Source organism: Carlito syrichta, unplaced genomic scaffold (genome assembly GCF_000164805.1).
Source record: "Carlito syrichta isolate Samal-C Ts95f unplaced genomic scaffold, Tarsius_syrichta-2.0.1 Scaffold79992, whole genome shotgun sequence".
Taxonomy (NCBI): domain Eukaryota; kingdom Metazoa; phylum Chordata; class Mammalia; order Primates; family Tarsiidae; genus Carlito; species Carlito syrichta.
This window is the reverse complement of record NW_007024088.1, coordinates 173,171-189,729: the sequence shown is the minus strand read 5'-3', so window position 1 is coordinate 189,729 and position 16,559 is coordinate 173,171. Positions and strand designations below refer to the sequence as shown.

Genomic DNA, 16,559 nt, shown 5'->3' with positions numbered 1-16,559 from the left:
AGTTGATGATCATGGACACTAGAATATTCTTAGGGAAAGGGTCTTTTTCTGAACCCAGGGGCCATATCTCTCACGTATCCCTTTAAATCTCCATTCTTACCACTTTTACCCTGATCTCCACAGCCTCCATAATCTCACTGGCAGCTTCCTAATATTGGCTCTTAGAAGGCTTCCTTACCAGCAGGACGTGGTGGCTCAAGCCTGTAATCCCAGCACTTTGGGAGGCCGAGGTAAGAGGACTGCCTAAGCTCAGGGGTTTGAGACCAGCCTGGGTAACTTGGTGAGACCTCGACTCTACAATAAATCAAAAAATAAGCCTGGCGTGGTAGGGCGTGTCTGTAGTTCTAGCTACTTGGAAGGCTGAGGCGGAAGGATCACCTAAGCCCAGCAGGTTGAGGCTGTGATGGCCCGGAGCACGTCACTGCACTCCAGCCTGGGCGATAGAGTGAGACTCTAACTCAAAAAAAAAAAAAAAGAAAGAAAGAAAGAAAAGAAAAAAAAGATGACTTCCCTACTTTAAGTCTCCCTTTTACCTTTGTTTCTGTTCCCATACCACACAAACACAAAGACCACTCTATCATTGTCCTAAAGGGCTACTTAAGGGATGCAACTTTCCTGTTTAAGGGCCACAATAGATCGCTAGAAAATATCTATCTAATCTATTCCATCTTTAGGTCTAGCTTTCCCTCCCTCTCTTTCCCTTTCTTGCCAGCTCACTCCAACCCATCATCAGTCCTCCTTGTCAGTCCTCTCTATACATATTTCATATTTCTATTGTAGTCAAACACAGCTACTTTTATTGATTCGTTAATACACAAGTGGGCCAGATATTGTCTAGAGGTAGCTGGCATCTTTTACACTGTTGTATCTCCCCTGTTTTGTAGGGGCTAGAAACCTGAGAATGGCATTTCTCATATTCCCTTGCCAGCATGGTGTCAGATAGAACTTGGGCCCTGCCAATCAGATGTATGGGTGAGAGATTTAGAAGGCAGGAGAGAGATGGCACCAGACCTGTCTTTTTCCTCTGTAGTTGGTGTTGGGTGGCCTGGAAGTTAGCAGGGTCTCCACCAGCCTCTAGATTCCGGGAGGTGGGAAGGGCCCAGGTGCTAAGATTCTTATCTTTCAGAAAGGGGAGAAACCCTGTCAGGGGGACTTTTGCTTGATCTCTATTGTTTTAAATTTTTGAAATGTGAATGTATTAATATATTATTCATGTATTTTGTAATAAATTTAAATAAATTTCTTTTTGTTAAGGAAAAGAAAACAAAATGTGAGAATAATTTTTTAGGGCCCACAAAGACCTAGTTAAATATCTTGACATACCTGTGAATGTGTTTTTATTTAATTATGTAGAATGTAATTATTGTTAAAATATATTTAGGGGCAACCCTTTTGGGTCCCCTCCCACTGTGGGAGCTTCTCTGTCCTCTTGATAAATCCTGCTTTCTCAAAAAAAAAAAAAAAATTATATTTTAAAAATGCACTTAGGCTGGGCTCATTGACTCAGCCTGTAATCCCAGCACTTTGGGAGGCCAAGACGACTGGATTGTCTGAGCCTGAAGGTTCGAGAACAGCCTAGGCAACTTGGCAAGATCTTGTCTCTATAATAAATTAAAAATTAGGGCAAACCCTTTGGGTCCCCTCCCACTGTGGGAGTTTTTCTGTCCTTTCAATAAATCCTGCTTTCTTAAAAAAAAAAAAAAAATTAGCCGGGCATGGTAGTGTGTGTCTGTAGTTCTGGCTACTTGGAAGGCTGAGGTGGAAGGATCGCCGGAGCACAGCAGGTCAATGCTGGGGTGGCCATGAACATGCCACTGCACTCCAGCCTGGGCAATGGAGTGAGGCTCCAACACAAAATTTTAAAAAATAAATTCACTTAATTATCCAATACAATTATCTCTTAAGCCCCAATTATATTTATTATTCTTACCAAAAAGCCAACTGTCTTTGAGTCATAGGTAAAAATGGTAGCATTAAAAGTTTTTTTAGGCCAGTCATGGTGGCTCATACGTGTAATCCCAACACTTTGGGAAGCAGAGGAAAGAGGACTGCCTGCGTTCAGGGGTTCGAGACCAGCCTGATCAACATGGCGAGACCTCGTCTCTACAATAAATAAAAAAATTAACTGGGCGTGGTGGTGCATGCCTGTGGTTCCGGCTACTTGGAAGGCCAAGGCAGAAGGATCACCTGAGCCCAACAGGTTTAGGTTGCGATGGCCGTGAGCAGCGTGCCACTGTACTACAGCCTGGGTGACAGAGTGAGACTCCAACTCCCCCCACCAAAATTGTTTTTAGACCTGATAGCCAACTACCTATTTGCTATTAGAAAACACCTTGGTGTCCTCCAACATCAAAGAAAATAAAGGAAAAAGTTGAGGCATGCAAAAGTGTTCATGAGAGTTTAGTTCTACTCTGACTTATTATTTGTTCCCTCTGGATCTTTCCTGGGGAGCAGGATGGTGCCTGGCATAAACTCACACAAAGTCATCCTGTTTTTCAGTCACTTCTGCCAACTACATGATGCAGTATTGCTTTTACTACAATGTTGTTATGACTGGTTACCATTTTTGTTAGGAAAATTTTGAATCTTGGGTAACTGTAAATCTTGAATGCTTTGTAGGTTGATGCTAAAAGAGGAAAAGTAACAAATATCACTTAAATTACATGTAAATATTATTCGCTGCTGAGATAAGCAATGTGATGTATTTCTTCTCCATTGTTCCAATATCACAACACTTGTAACATTCAAAGAACATTACCATGAATTCTCCTTGTTCCAGTCTCCCAATTGCTCAAAATCATGCCACATTTAAAAACATTAGCATCATATCTTTTCTTATGGGGTTTTGTTTTAATTTTTTTGGAGTTTCTAATGACCTTCATCTCATTCCTTTTTACAGTTTTGTGTGAGTCTATGGCATAGAGACACTATAATTAACTTTACACTCTACTATTGTTGAACATTTAAGTTGTTTTCATTTTTTCCTGCTATGAATAGTGCTTCAGTGAGCATCCTGCCCAAAAATTTCTGTGAGATGGAAATCTAGAGGTAGAATTGCCAGGTTGAAGAGAATGTGCATTTTGATAACAACTGCCAAATAGCCTTAAGAAGTACATTGCTATCTTCCCTGCCCCCAGCACTGTTTGGAACGGTGTAATTCTGTACAGCATTCCTTAGATTTGCGTTAATCATTTTGACTTTTGCCATCTATCTCATTGCTATTTTAATTTGCTTTTTCTTGAGTATTACTGAAGTAAATCATCTTTTCATAAGCGCATTGGCACTTGGCATTTCCTCTTTAATGCATCGAATGTTCTTGGTCTTAATGTTTAGGATCCCTTATGTATTTTGAACATGAACTCTTTTTTCTGCTAAACAAGTTGCACATATATCCTCCTAGTATATCACTTGTCTTTCAACTTTGTGGGAGTCTTCTGTCAAAGACAAACTTTAATTTTCACATAGTTAAAAATCAGTCTTTATCCTCTCTAGGTTTTGCACTGTGTCTGACTTAAGATGGGCTTCCCTAGCCTAAGATAATAAACCTCGTTCTCCTATGTGTCTGGGAACACCTCTATAGAGTTCTTTTTGAGTTGGGCTCTTACCCCATCTAGAATGTTCTATTTGTATGTGGTGAGGTAATTTTCTTCATTTTGTATGTGTGTATGATCAACTACAAATTATCCAGCCCATGAGCAGAGAGGGATATGGTAGCAATCTCACCGTACACATTTTCAATGATGCCTCCCACTCTACCTCTCTCCTGCCTCACAGGTAACACTGGTCAGTGTGTGACACTCTTCAGTATCCCTTTCTGATGTTATGAGCAATTCCAGCATCTACAAAACAGCTGCTGCTTTCTCTCTGTGGAAGCCAATACTAAGGCTCGAAATACTCTGTTCTCCTCTCTTCCTGGTCACTTGGAAGACAGCCCTTCTCAGATCGCACGTGGTTAGTTGGGACCATTTGACCAATTCTGACCAGTAACTTCTGAGTGGGAGTGATGTGTCATCTACATGTCACTTCAAGCTGAGGTGGAGAGCCCCACATGGCCTTGCACCTTGTTTTCTGAGCATTCGCGTTGGGCTGGCGGTGCCTGCACTGAGGCCCTGTATGGAGGACAGCGGACCTACCGCCATGCTCAGGCAGCAGAGGACTTGGTGTGAGAAATAAACTCTTTTGTGCTAAGCCAGGAGATACTCAGCTTACTTATTTCCACATCAGAAGGCGAATGAGCAAAGTATGACACTATTTCCCAGTCAACCTCTATTCTGCATTCTATTTTTTTTAAAGCTGACAGTTTGCAAACTTTGATATTTTGTCATTTGAAACAAATCATGTGCAAAATACCTTGCAACTCATTTGAGAAATACTAATATCATTTATTCATTATTTATGGGTATTAACTGAGCACAGACGCAGAGCCAGGAACTGTGAAGGAGACGAGAGCACAAGAGCCAGGCCTGTCTCCTTGCGGAGCTTGGTGGTGATCCCCTGAGGAGGCTGTGTGGAATCGTGGAGGCTGTGGCTGTGGGGTCAGAGGCCCTGCTTTTGAATCCTGTCTCTGCCTCTTACTAGCTGAGTGACCTTAGGCAAGTCAATTAACCTCTCAGTGCCTTATCTTCTCATCAGTACAATTAAGAGTACATGAGCTAATGCATGTGAAATATTTAGGCTTGACAAACAATAGGCACTCAACAGATCTTAGTTATTATCACCATTGGGATTATGGGCCTGGGATAAAACCAGATGTGTTGGGGTAATACAACTATACTCCCTAAACATAAAGCCACCCCTCACCTAGCAATTTACCTCATGCCTCAGCAGAGTGTACTCATCGCTAGAAAACTAACCAAAAATTCTCAGGCAGTAAGAAGCATGAATTACCAAAAGTACCTTGTGCTGTCTTCCCTATATTTTTGATGTTTAATTTTTAATGTTCCAGGGCATCTGACTTAATGAAAGATAATCTATTTTTAGATGGCCTGTAAAAAAATGATGTCTAGGTCACGGACTCCGAAATTCTTAGTTTGAATATATTATAAGAACTTTGTTGTAGCGAGCGCCTGTAGTTCCAGCTACTTAGAAGGCTGAGGCGGAAGGATCGCCGGAGCCCAGCAGGTCGAGGCTGTGGCAGCCGGGAGCGGCCACTGCACTCCAGTTTGGGCAACAGAGTTGTGGGTAAATACTACATATATATACATGTACTTAAAATTGTACAGATACTCACATATCTAAATAAACACTTTCAAGAGGGAGTCAGATTTGTTTTGAACCCTGAACTTTACATGTATCTGTTACTCAAGACCACAGAACTCTTCAGTGGCAGAGACAAGATTAGAATCAGGAAATCAGCAAATGTTCTTTCCATCACAACCCTGTATCAGAGAAAAAACAGCCACCTTTGACTTACAAGGGCTGCAATCAACCCGGAAAAGAGAGTACTATATTACACACGCATATATTTTTATTTCTAGGCTGTATAACCTTATCTTCAATGGAGGTTTCAATATTTTCTCAGTAAATACAAACCACTTCCTTTGTGTTCCACGACAGCTAAATTATTAATAAACACAGTAGAAGGCAACGTCTTTGGTAGAACTGTAGCTCTAATATTGGGCCAGTTGCAGAATCTCACTCCTTTCCTCCTATCAAAAATTGCTACACATTTTTATTATTGCAGTCTTTCCCACCATGTCCCCCTAAACCACTAATTGAATCGCTAAAGGAGAGAAAGGCTAACATTTATTGTGAGCCTCACATTTATATGCCAGGGAGAGTCTTCATAGAAACACAGATCTTCAACAAATGTACAATCAACTCAAATATACACACTATACATATTTTTATTTCAGTTTTACAAAACACACACACAAGCCCAAAGAAAAGGTATACCTAGAAAAAGAACTGCAGTCTTCTCGTCATCCTGACTCCTGTTTGGATTGGAGTTTGGTTCAACAGAGAATAGTGGACTGTTACAAATTGACAAAGCCATAAAACCTCTGGATTTAAATGTGTGTTGTGTGCCTGTGTTGATTACAGTCACTATGTGATTGTTGTGAAGATGTGTGAAATGTGATTAGCAAACTTTTGAAAAAATTCCATAATCTCAACTACCCAGAGAAGCCCACTGTCAATTTAAAAAAAAAAAAAATAGAGAGATGGGATCTCACTATGTTTCCCAGGCTGGTCTCAAACTCTTGGGCTCAAGTACTCCTCCTGCCTCGGCCTCCCAAAGTGCTGAGATTACAGGTGTGAGCCACTAGGCCCAGCTGATTTTTATTTATTTATTTATTTATTTTTGTTGGAGTCTCTCTCGCCCAGGCTGGAGAGCAGTGGCATGTTCACGGCCCAGCTTCAACCTGCAGGGCTCTGACGATCCTTCTGCCTCAGCCTTCCAAGTAGCTGGGACTACAGGCACATGCCACTGCGCCTGGCTAATTTTTTAACTTGTTGTAGAGACGAGGTCTCTCCAAGTTGTCCAGGCTGTTCTCGAACCCACAGGCTCAGGCAATCCCCTCACCTCAGCCTCCCAAAGTGCTGGGATGACAGACTTGAGCCACCGCATCCAGCTGTGACTATATTTTCATGCCAAAAGTATACATCAGCAACATCATTGCCAAAGGCCACACATTTTTTTTCCCTTGTACCATAACGATGTACTATAATTTGTATATCCAGTACTTTCTTATGACTCAATTAAGTTGTTTTCAATTTCCACTGTCATAAATACCCTAGCCATAGCTGAGTCAAATTCTTCAGAGAAAAGATGTCAGGGCTATTCAAGGTGAAAGCAGGTAGCTAGATCCTCTGTGCTTCTCAGAGTCTGGCCATGGGCCCCTCGGTCATCTCTTCCTCATGTGCAGTGATGTTGAAGGAACATGGATGGGGAATCCATTGAATATGGATTGTTGAATTCCAATTCCAATTCTGATGACTAATTAGAAGACTACCAACTGCCCCTGGGCTATGAATGTTTAGGTTTAAATCTTAATTCTGATTACTAATTAATTTTGTGAAAGCCATTTTCAGTTATTCTGAAAAATGGAAGAACTGGACTAAAATTGATATGTAACTGGTCAGATGATCATCAGAATTCACGCAGGAAACTTAATATGTTCCTGGGTCGTGACCTGTATCTACTGAATATAAGTCTCTAAGGTAGGACTTGCGAATCTGCATTTTCAAAAACTCCCTAAGGCTGGGTGTGGTGACTCATGCCTGGAATCCTAGCATTTTGGGAGGCCAAGGTGAGAGGATCTCTTGAGGCCAGAAGTTCAAGTCCAGCCTGGACAACATAGATCACATCTCTGCAAAAAACCAAAGACCAAAAAACAAACAAACTTCCCTGAGTACTTCCAATGCATTGCAGGTTGGGATCCAGCCTCTCTCTTGTCAGAGTTCATTCATTCTTTTCGCACCCCTCCGCACTCCCCAGGCCCATACAGTCTTCCCTGCAATCCAGCCAGTTTGTGTGCAGCAGTACAGAAAAAACAAAGGCAGGTTAAGCAATAATTCTTTAATTAAAAACAAAACTCTTGAATCATTTGTAAAAATCAGATTAAAACCAAGATAATTAAATAAATCTCACTTCTGCTACTTACTGGCTTACCTATTGTTCAAAATATCATGTTTTGAAAAGGTTTAAAAATTACGCTACTCTTTTTCAAAGTCTGATTGAAATTGTTCTTGATATTCAAGCAGATGCCATGTGATTAATGGCAAATAGGCTGCAACTAAAGAGTCCAAAGTCCCTTGAAGTTCCTAAAATCTGTGATTATATTTCAGACAGTCTTATGGATGCCAGAAAAATACACACACAGTTGGCAGGTCCAACACTATCTCTAGGGGAAAATGCTAACATAAAAGGTTTATTGAAATGCAGCTGTTTCTGGGAGAGTAAAATATAATATACTGACTCAAAGGTATAGTCTGTCAACAAATAATAATTTAGAACACAGGGTTTATCTATGATCTTCTGCTTTCAAATATCAGTTCAAGAGAGCTAGGCTTAGAAAGCATATGTACTATTTTCAATTTTTATTCTTAAATAAGTGCAGATATTTCTAATGCACCTTTTCTTATCCGTCTTTACACTTTTCACTTAAAAGGAATAAAGTCAGTGATTCAGAGTCAAAACTTATGTTTAATTTTAAATATATAGTAATGAAATTTAGCTTTTCTTATGACTAGTAAAATGAAGACAATACCTATTAACACTAAAAAGGACAAAAGAGAAAACAAGGATTTTGAAGCCTGAAAACATGCATCTTAAGTGAAAAAAGCTTTATTTTTCAATTTATCAATTAAGACATGTTTAACCATGAGAGCCTAATAAAAATCGTCTTTTGTGTGTGTGTGTTGGAGTCTCACTCTGTCGCCCAGACTGGAGTGCAGTGGCCACTCCCAGCCACCGCAGCCTCAACCTGCTGGGCTCCAGCAATCCTTTTGCCTCAGCCTTCCAAGGAGCTGGAACAACAGGCGCATGCTACTGCGCCCGGCTAATTTTTGATTTATTGTAGAGATGAGGTCTCGTTGCCCAGGCAGGTCTCGAACCTGTGGGCTCAGGCAATCCACTCACCTCAGCCTCCCAAAGGAAAAATCAGTCTTTGATTCAGAGATTATTCTACTGTGATAGTATCTGCATTTTTTTTTTTTTTTTTTTGAGTTGGAGTTTCACTCTGTTGCCCAGGCTGGAGTGCAGTGGCACGCTCACGGTCACTGCAGCCTCAACCTGCTGGGCTTAGGCGATCCTTCTACCTTAGTCTTCCAGGTAGCCGGAACTACAGGCACCTGCCTCCATGCCTGGCTTATTTTTTGATTTATTGTAGAGATGAGGTCTCACCAAGTTGCCCAGGCTGATCTCGAACCCCTGGGCTCAGACAATCCTATCGCCTAGGCCTCCCAGACTCTTGGGATGACAGGCTGAGCCACCGTGCCTGGCCAGTATCTGCATTTTTCAATGACACTTAACAGTGAAAATGAATGAACATTTTCTATCAAATATCAACTCTGTAATGGATGAGTTTAATTGCACAATATTCTCTTCTGCACCCTGACTCTAATTTATATGATCTGATGCAATAAACTAATTGGTCCAGAATTAGTAATACAATAAAATCAAGGTGTTTTAGAAGATTTTTAAAGGTGCTGAGTTGATTTCTACATTGCACTTAAAATGTGGTGTTCTGGAACTGAAGTGCCAGAGTTTGCTATTGCTGAGAGTCATTTGGCTATAACTTTAGTAATGAAGCCAGTATTTATACTAAACATTCATAAAGTTGGGCACAGTGGCTCAAGCTTGTAATCCCGGCACTTTAGGAGGCCAAGGTGAGGGGACTGCCTGAGCCTGTGGGTTCGAGACCAGCCTGGGCAGCAATAAATAAAAAGATTAGCCAGGCATGGTAGCGTACATCTGTATTTCTGGCTACTTGGAAGGCTGAGGTGGAAGGATTGCCTGAGCCCAGCAGGTCGAGGCTGTGGTGGCCATGAGCGTGCCACTGCACTCCAACCCGGGCAACAGAGTAAGACTCCAACTCAAAAACAAAAGCAAAAACAAAACAAAACAAACATTCATAAGACTGCTCAGCAAGCACAGTATCCTCAAAGGCTCCAATTTAAGCTCTCATGACACAAAGAAACCTTGAATTGGAATTGTCTTTATAGCCTCAATTTACTATTTGAGGGACTAGAGTGGAGAGTTAGGATTTAATTCTCTCTCCACGGGGAGAGAGAAGATTGTCACAGACTTAAGAAGCTGTAAACCAAAGGTCCTTCCCCTTTGTGAGGGGAAATGATTTTTAATTCCCCCAAAGTGCAGAGATCATCTTAATTGAATGGAACAGAGAGAAACCCTACCAGCTTGCACCTTTCTCCCAGAACCTTGTAGGGGTGTGAAGGAAGTGGCCTGGTTGGAGAGTTATAATAGCCTACTCTGATTATAATTATCTGTGCATTTGTGATATATTTTCCACTAAACTGTGAATCTGCTGTGGTAGCAGTGTGTATTATTATTATTTTTTGAGTCTTTGTGAAAAGAACCTTGAAATATGGAGAGACTTTTGCACTGAAGATGACCTTAGCAGGTTTGGCATTACAAGGATAGGCCTGGAAGTGAGTTTGGTCTTAGAAGCGAATTTGATGAAATTAGCAGTGCTAAATTACAGACTACCGGGAGAAAAATGTAACATTCTTACATTATAGGTCATCTGAAGCTGAGGGTTCAGGTGAAAAAAGGATCCCATTGAGTCTGAGGATTATCTCTGATAGCTTCGTCAGGTGAGGTAGAGTTGAAAGACTTATAAGAAGTTATCTTGGAAGTTCCTTGGCTGTAACAGGGTAACACCTTCATGCCCGCATTCAGTCAAATCAAACCTTTAACAAATGCCTTGTGAGAGTGACATTTTGTGGGGGGTGGGAGGAGGAAGGTTGCACTTCATGTTTGGTTCATGCTTCTAGGACTAGAAAGAGAGTACTTGAGAAATGACATGAATCCTAATATGATCTTCTAATTCTGCAGACCCAAGAGATCAGTGACAGAGGTGATTGTAATAATTTAACTTCACAGACATTGCAGTCATCTTGGGGGAGGATTTCATTTATTTATTTAGATTGTAAAATATAGTTTATTTAGAAAGTAAATTAGAAAGAGAGAGAAGATTCACCTCCCCAAGCTTGGAGAGGGGGCCAAAGCTAGGAATCATGGCGACCACAGCTCAAAGAGCCATGTGGACACACCAGAGTTTAAGAAAGCAATGGCCTTGGATTTTAGACTTGAACAATGTATCTGGATCACAATAGACTAGAGAATCCTAGTTGAAATTGAGATACATATTTTATTCAGAATACCTAGCCGAGTCCTTAGTGTGTTGGTTGGGAGTGGCTAACTGCTATAGCAAATGGATCCCAAATCTCAGGATTTCAACACAACCAAACTTTGTTTTTTGCTTACACAACATTCTCATATGAATCTACAGCTTTTTTTTTTTTTTTTTTTGAATTGGAGTCTCACTCTGTTGCCCAGGCTGGAGTGCAGTGGCACACTCACGGCCACCTCAGTATCCACCTGCTGGGCTCCTGCGATCCTTTCGTCTCAGCCTTCCAAGTTGTAGGAACTACAGACATGCGCTACCACACTTGGCTAATTTTGTATTTATTGTAGAGACAAGGTCTCACCAAGTTGTCCGGGGGGGTCTCGAACCTGTGGGCTCAGGCAATCTATTCACCTCGGCCTCCCAAAGTACTGGAATTATAGGTTGAGCCACTGAGCCCAGCCAAATCTATAGCTTTAATAGCAAAGCTAAATTTAAATAAAATACCAATCATCAAACTTCTTAGCCATGAAGCTCCCATTAAGGTAACTCCTGAGCTCTAATTTATTATTTTATTTAATTTTTTTTTAGACAGGGTCTTGCTCTGTTGCCCAGGCTGGAGTGCATGGTATGATTATAGCTCACAGCAACCTTGATCCCCCGGACTCAAGTGATCCTCCTGTCTCAGCCTCCCAAGTAGCTGGGACTATAGGTGTGTGCCACCACACTCAGTTAATGTGTATGTATGTACATATATAAAAGTAGAAAAATATGTATATATTGTTACTTTTATTTTTTGCAGAGATAAGATCTCTCTATCTTTCCCAGGCTGGTCTCAAACTCCTGGACTCAAGCAATCTTCCTGCCTCGGCTCCCCAAAGTGCTGGGATTACAGACGTGAGCCACTGTGCCTGGCATGAGCCCCGATTTAAACTCACATAGCAAAAAGAGCCCTCAGATTGGAATTGGGGGAGATGGGAGTTCTGCTCTGGGCAGAGACCTTCTCTATGAAGCTTTTGCGACACCCATGACATCAGCGTCCTCTAGCAGAGCCTCAGATAAGGGACAAAAGAGAGTGAGCATGTAGAAAGCACACCTATTACCTGCCACAGCCTGAAAGTGCCTGGTATCGCTCTGCCCACAATGCCCTGGAGAGAGTTCTTCACATTCCCTTCCCAGGGCGAAGGGCCCAAGCAGTGCAGACTGGCGGTGTGCCAGGAAGGCGAGAACATGGGTAATGGGAGCAGGTTAGCCAGCCTCTGCCAATCTCAGTAAACATGTGCTAGATTAAATGAATGACTTCTCTTCAAATGAATCATCCTAGGCCTTGACCTTGGAACTTGCTGAGGCTGTGGCAAGACAGGTCCCTATTTATAGTTCCTAGAAGATATCTGCGTATAACAAGAAACTCCTGGTGACACAACTCCTGAACCCGAAACAATGTATTGAGGGTGGTGAGAAGGGGCAGACCTGGCCCAGGTCCTCTGAAGCAGCATTGGCAACTCTGAAGTTGTACTTGACTTTTGTGACTAATGACATATTGTCACCTCCCCAGAAACAGCATCCCCCCCATGAGTCGTGTTATCTATGTAACAGACATGTATACAGCCCTTGCCTTCTTGCAGGTGTGATTCTAACACACTACTAACTGATTGAATTCACGTAAGCCCGTGAGGCACATACTATTCGGCGCCATGTTGCAGTTGAGAAAACAGAGGCACAGAGCAAACAGATTGGCCTACGAGTATGGCTCGCACATGAGAGGGCCACGATCAGAACCAGAGCCTTGTACTGGGGAGGCTGAGCTCATAGCCACCACGGCAGACGACCTCCTCTCGCAGGCCTCTCCTTCCCTTCCCCACACCTGAGTCTGCACCCCAGAATGGTATGTACACGCTCAGAGGGTTGTCTAAAATTTCCACAGGGGCACTGCTCTTTCACATTTTTTTTAGTTGGTGGTTACAGACGGAAGTCAAGCCGGATGTACATTTATTTCAGGTTCAACAATCAAATTCCAGAAACCCTTCATAAATTTCCCAATCCATGTTGCTTCATCAGACTAAAACAGCGAAGAACTGGAATTCCAGACCCTAAGAACAGTCTGATGCAAGAGATAGACAAGGGTGCCTCTATGCTTACCTTACAAACTATTTCTCATCCACTCATTCACTTTATTCAGCCAGTATATATTAAGTTCTCCCATAAGCTAAGAGATACAATCGTGAGCAAAATAGGCATTGGTCCTTCCTGTCCTGAGTCTTGTGGCCATGTTGTATGAAATACGCAGATAATTACGACCGTATGTGTTCTATGAAAAAGTATAAGCCGGGCTCGGTGGCTCAGCCTGTAATCCCGCGCCTTTGGGAGGCTGAGGTGAGTGGATTGCCTGAGCCCGCGGGTTCGAGACCCGCCTGGGCAGCGAGACCTCATCTCTACAACAAATCAAAAAATCAGCCGGGCGTGGTAGCGCACACCTGTAGTTCTGGCTACTCAGAAGGCTGAGGCGGAAGGATCGCCGGAGCCCAGCAGGTGAGGCTGCGGTGGCCGGGAGCGGCCACTGCACTCCAGTCTGGGCGACAGAGTGAGACTCCAACTCAAAAATAAATAAATAATAAAAATTTAAAAAATGTATAAAAAAAAGAAAGAAAAAGTATAATAGTATAAATGTATATAATGGGGATGCGAATGAATCTGAAGATTCAGGTGAAGCTTGCTTCCCTGAAAACATGGTAATTGAGGAGCAGGTAAATAAGGTGAGGCAGGCATGAGAAGGGAAGTTTATTTCAAGCCAAAGACACCTTAGTAAAGGCTCTTGGAGGGGGGAGGATGGAAATAGCAGTTTGAAAGAAATTGAAGAAAGGCAAATATGGCTGGAACTCAGCAGTGAGTAAGGAAGAAGAAGCATGAGGGACTTGGAGAAGCAGGCTCCCAGGGGGGCTCCCAGGCCACAGTGAGGATTTATCCCAAGAGCAACGGAAAGCCAGGGAAGGATTTCCAGCAGGGGAAGTGACACAATCATTTTTAATTTAGAAATATGTTTGGCGGGGCTCAATGGCTCAGCCTGTAATCCCAGCACTTTGGGAGGCCGAGGTGAGTGGATTGCCTGAGCCCTCGGGTTTGAGACCCCCCCCCCCGGACAACTTGGCGAGACCTCGTCTCTACGATAAATAAAAAATTAGCCGGGCGTGGTAGCGCGTGCCTGTAGTTCCAGCTACTCGGAAGGCTGAGGCGGAAGGATAGCTGGAGCGATCCGTACATATTTACATTTATACAACTGACAGCCACATCTGTGAGTCTGTCCTTGCCAATCCCCCTTGGAACTCAAGATACAATAAGAACTTTCTTTTTTTTTTCTCTTTTAATTTTTTTATTTTAAAGGTGTGGGGTACAACTCAGGGTTAGGTATCCAGATGCTCATTATGCAGGGACCCTTGTTGATGAGGTGTGTCCCCACTCCCCCGGCTAATTCCCAGTACTGCCAGTCCTGCCTACCCACCCCCTCCCCCGGCAGTTTCCCGCTACTGCCAATCCTCTTAGAGTATTACGATAATTGTTCAAGGTCTGCTTATGAGTGAGAACATGTGATACTCAGTTTATTCACTTCTTTGTTTCTGTGAGAGATCACTCAGTATTATAGACTCTAAGTCCTTTCAAGTTGCTGTGAAGTTCATGATTTTGTCCTTCTACAATAAGAACTTTCTATACTGACTTGAATTTTGCTTGTTTCAACATGGACGGCCTATGTCTCCTTGAGATGAGGACGCCTTTAGGACTCCAAATAGAACTTGTAAGAAGGTATTTTGCAGTGATATCTTCTTTCCCCTTTATAATTTAAGATTGATGCCATGGACGCAGCAGGTCTTATAGAGGGCATTCATATAACTGGATGATAAAAAATTGAAAGGTTATATAAATAGATCATTGACTATAATAAATATTTATAGTACCCATGAGTGAAAGGAAAGAGCATGTAAGGAACCATAATTGAAATGAGAGGCAATTCCAGAGCTCTTTCTTTGAGAGAAAGGTAGGAAGGCTGGGCTCTGGGAATCTAATTTGGAGTATTTTCCTTTTACTAGTTCATGTAATAGTCCAAGAATATCATTTTTTTTTTTTTTTTTTTGAGTCGGAGTCTCACTCCTTAGCCCAGGCTAGAGGGCAGTGGTACACTCACGGCCACCCCAGTGTCAACCTGCTGGGCTCCGATGATCCTTCTGCCTCAGCCTTCCAAGTAGTTGGAATTACAGGCGGGCGCGGCCACACCCAGCTAATTTTTTGATTCATTGTAGAGATGAGGTCTCCAAGTTGCCCAGGCTGGTCTTGGCCAAGTTGCTGAGGTGAGTGAATTGCCTGAGCCCGCAGGTTTGAGACCCCCCGGGGAACTTGGCAAGACCTCGCCTCTACAATAAATACAAAATTAGCCAGGCAGTCTTCTCACCTCAGCCTCCCAAAGTGCTGGGATTACAGGCTTGAGCCACCCCCTCCCCAAGAATATCACTCTAAGACAGGCATGAGATACTTCCTCTTGTTTTGTTGAGCTTCCATCCCTAAGGTGTTGACCACAGTAGAGTTTATGATGTTTACTAGCCAGCAGGAAGGAGAAGTGGGTAAGTGCTTCTGCTCACACCTCATCAGCCAGCATTTAGCCACTTAACCCAGGGAGACTGGAAAGTTTAGTCTGTTACAGAGAAAAGTGGAAAACAGATATTGGGAACAGAGAGACAGCTTTCCCACCCATAGAGCTGCAGGTAAAATGGGACTACTTTATAGGGTTTACTGCCTATGGGACAAAAGACATTAAACAAACAATTATACAAATACATTTTTATTTTTTATTTTTTTGAGTTGGAGTCTCACTCGGTCGCCCAGACTGGAGTGCAGTGGCCGCTCCCGGCCTCCGCAGCCTCGACCTGCTGGGCTCCGGCGATCCTTCCGCCTCAGGCTTCCGAGTAGCCGGAATTACAGGCGAGCGCTACCATGCCCGGCTAATTTTTTAAAAAATTTATTGTAGAGATGAGGTCTTGTCTGACCAGGCAGGTCTCGAACCCGTGGGCTCAGGCAATTCACTCACCTCAGCCTCCCAAAGGCGCGGGATTACGGGCTGAGCCACCGAGCCCGGCTCAAATATATTTTTAATTTTAGCTCTGTAATACAATGACTACACAAGCACCAACCCTGTTAGAGTCGGTAACAGAGGAGTCACACCTAATCTGTGGAAGGGCAGGAATGGGAGTGGGTGGTCCATGGACACTTCTCTGAGGTAATAGCATCCAGGCTAAGACCTGAAGGAAGATGAAGGGCCAGGAGAGCATTCCTGGCAGAGAATCAGGAAGGACATGGTACATTCTGGAGACTCCAGACGACAGGCCAGAGAGAAAGGGGGAGAGAGAAAAGAGCTCTCGGGAGACTGGAAGTAGCTGGCGGGAAGAGAGTGGCTAGAGGTGAGTGTGGGGAAGAAATTCCCCGAGTTTTGCTGGAGGAGTGGGAGATGCAATTTGCCTTATAAAAAGATGATCTAGCCGGGCTCAGTGGCTCAGCCTGTAATCCCGCGCCTTTGGGAGGCTGAGGTGAGTGGATTGCCTGAGCCCGCGGGTTCAAGACCCGCCTGGGTAGCGAGACCTCATCTCTACAATAAATCAAAAAATCAGCCGGGCGTGGTAGCGCATGCCTGTAGTTCCGGCTACTGGGAAGGCTGAGGCGGAAGGTTCGCTGGAGCCCAGCAGGCCGAGGCTGCGGTGGCCGGGAGCA

General features: G+C 43.2%; 1 pseudogene; it reads left to right on the top strand.

The window, feature by feature from the left end:
* Positions 1-4,016: 4,016 nt before the first annotated feature.
* The window catches only part of LOC110595368, a 14,936-nt pseudogene continuing 2,393 nt past the window's right edge, over positions 4,017-16,559 (top strand).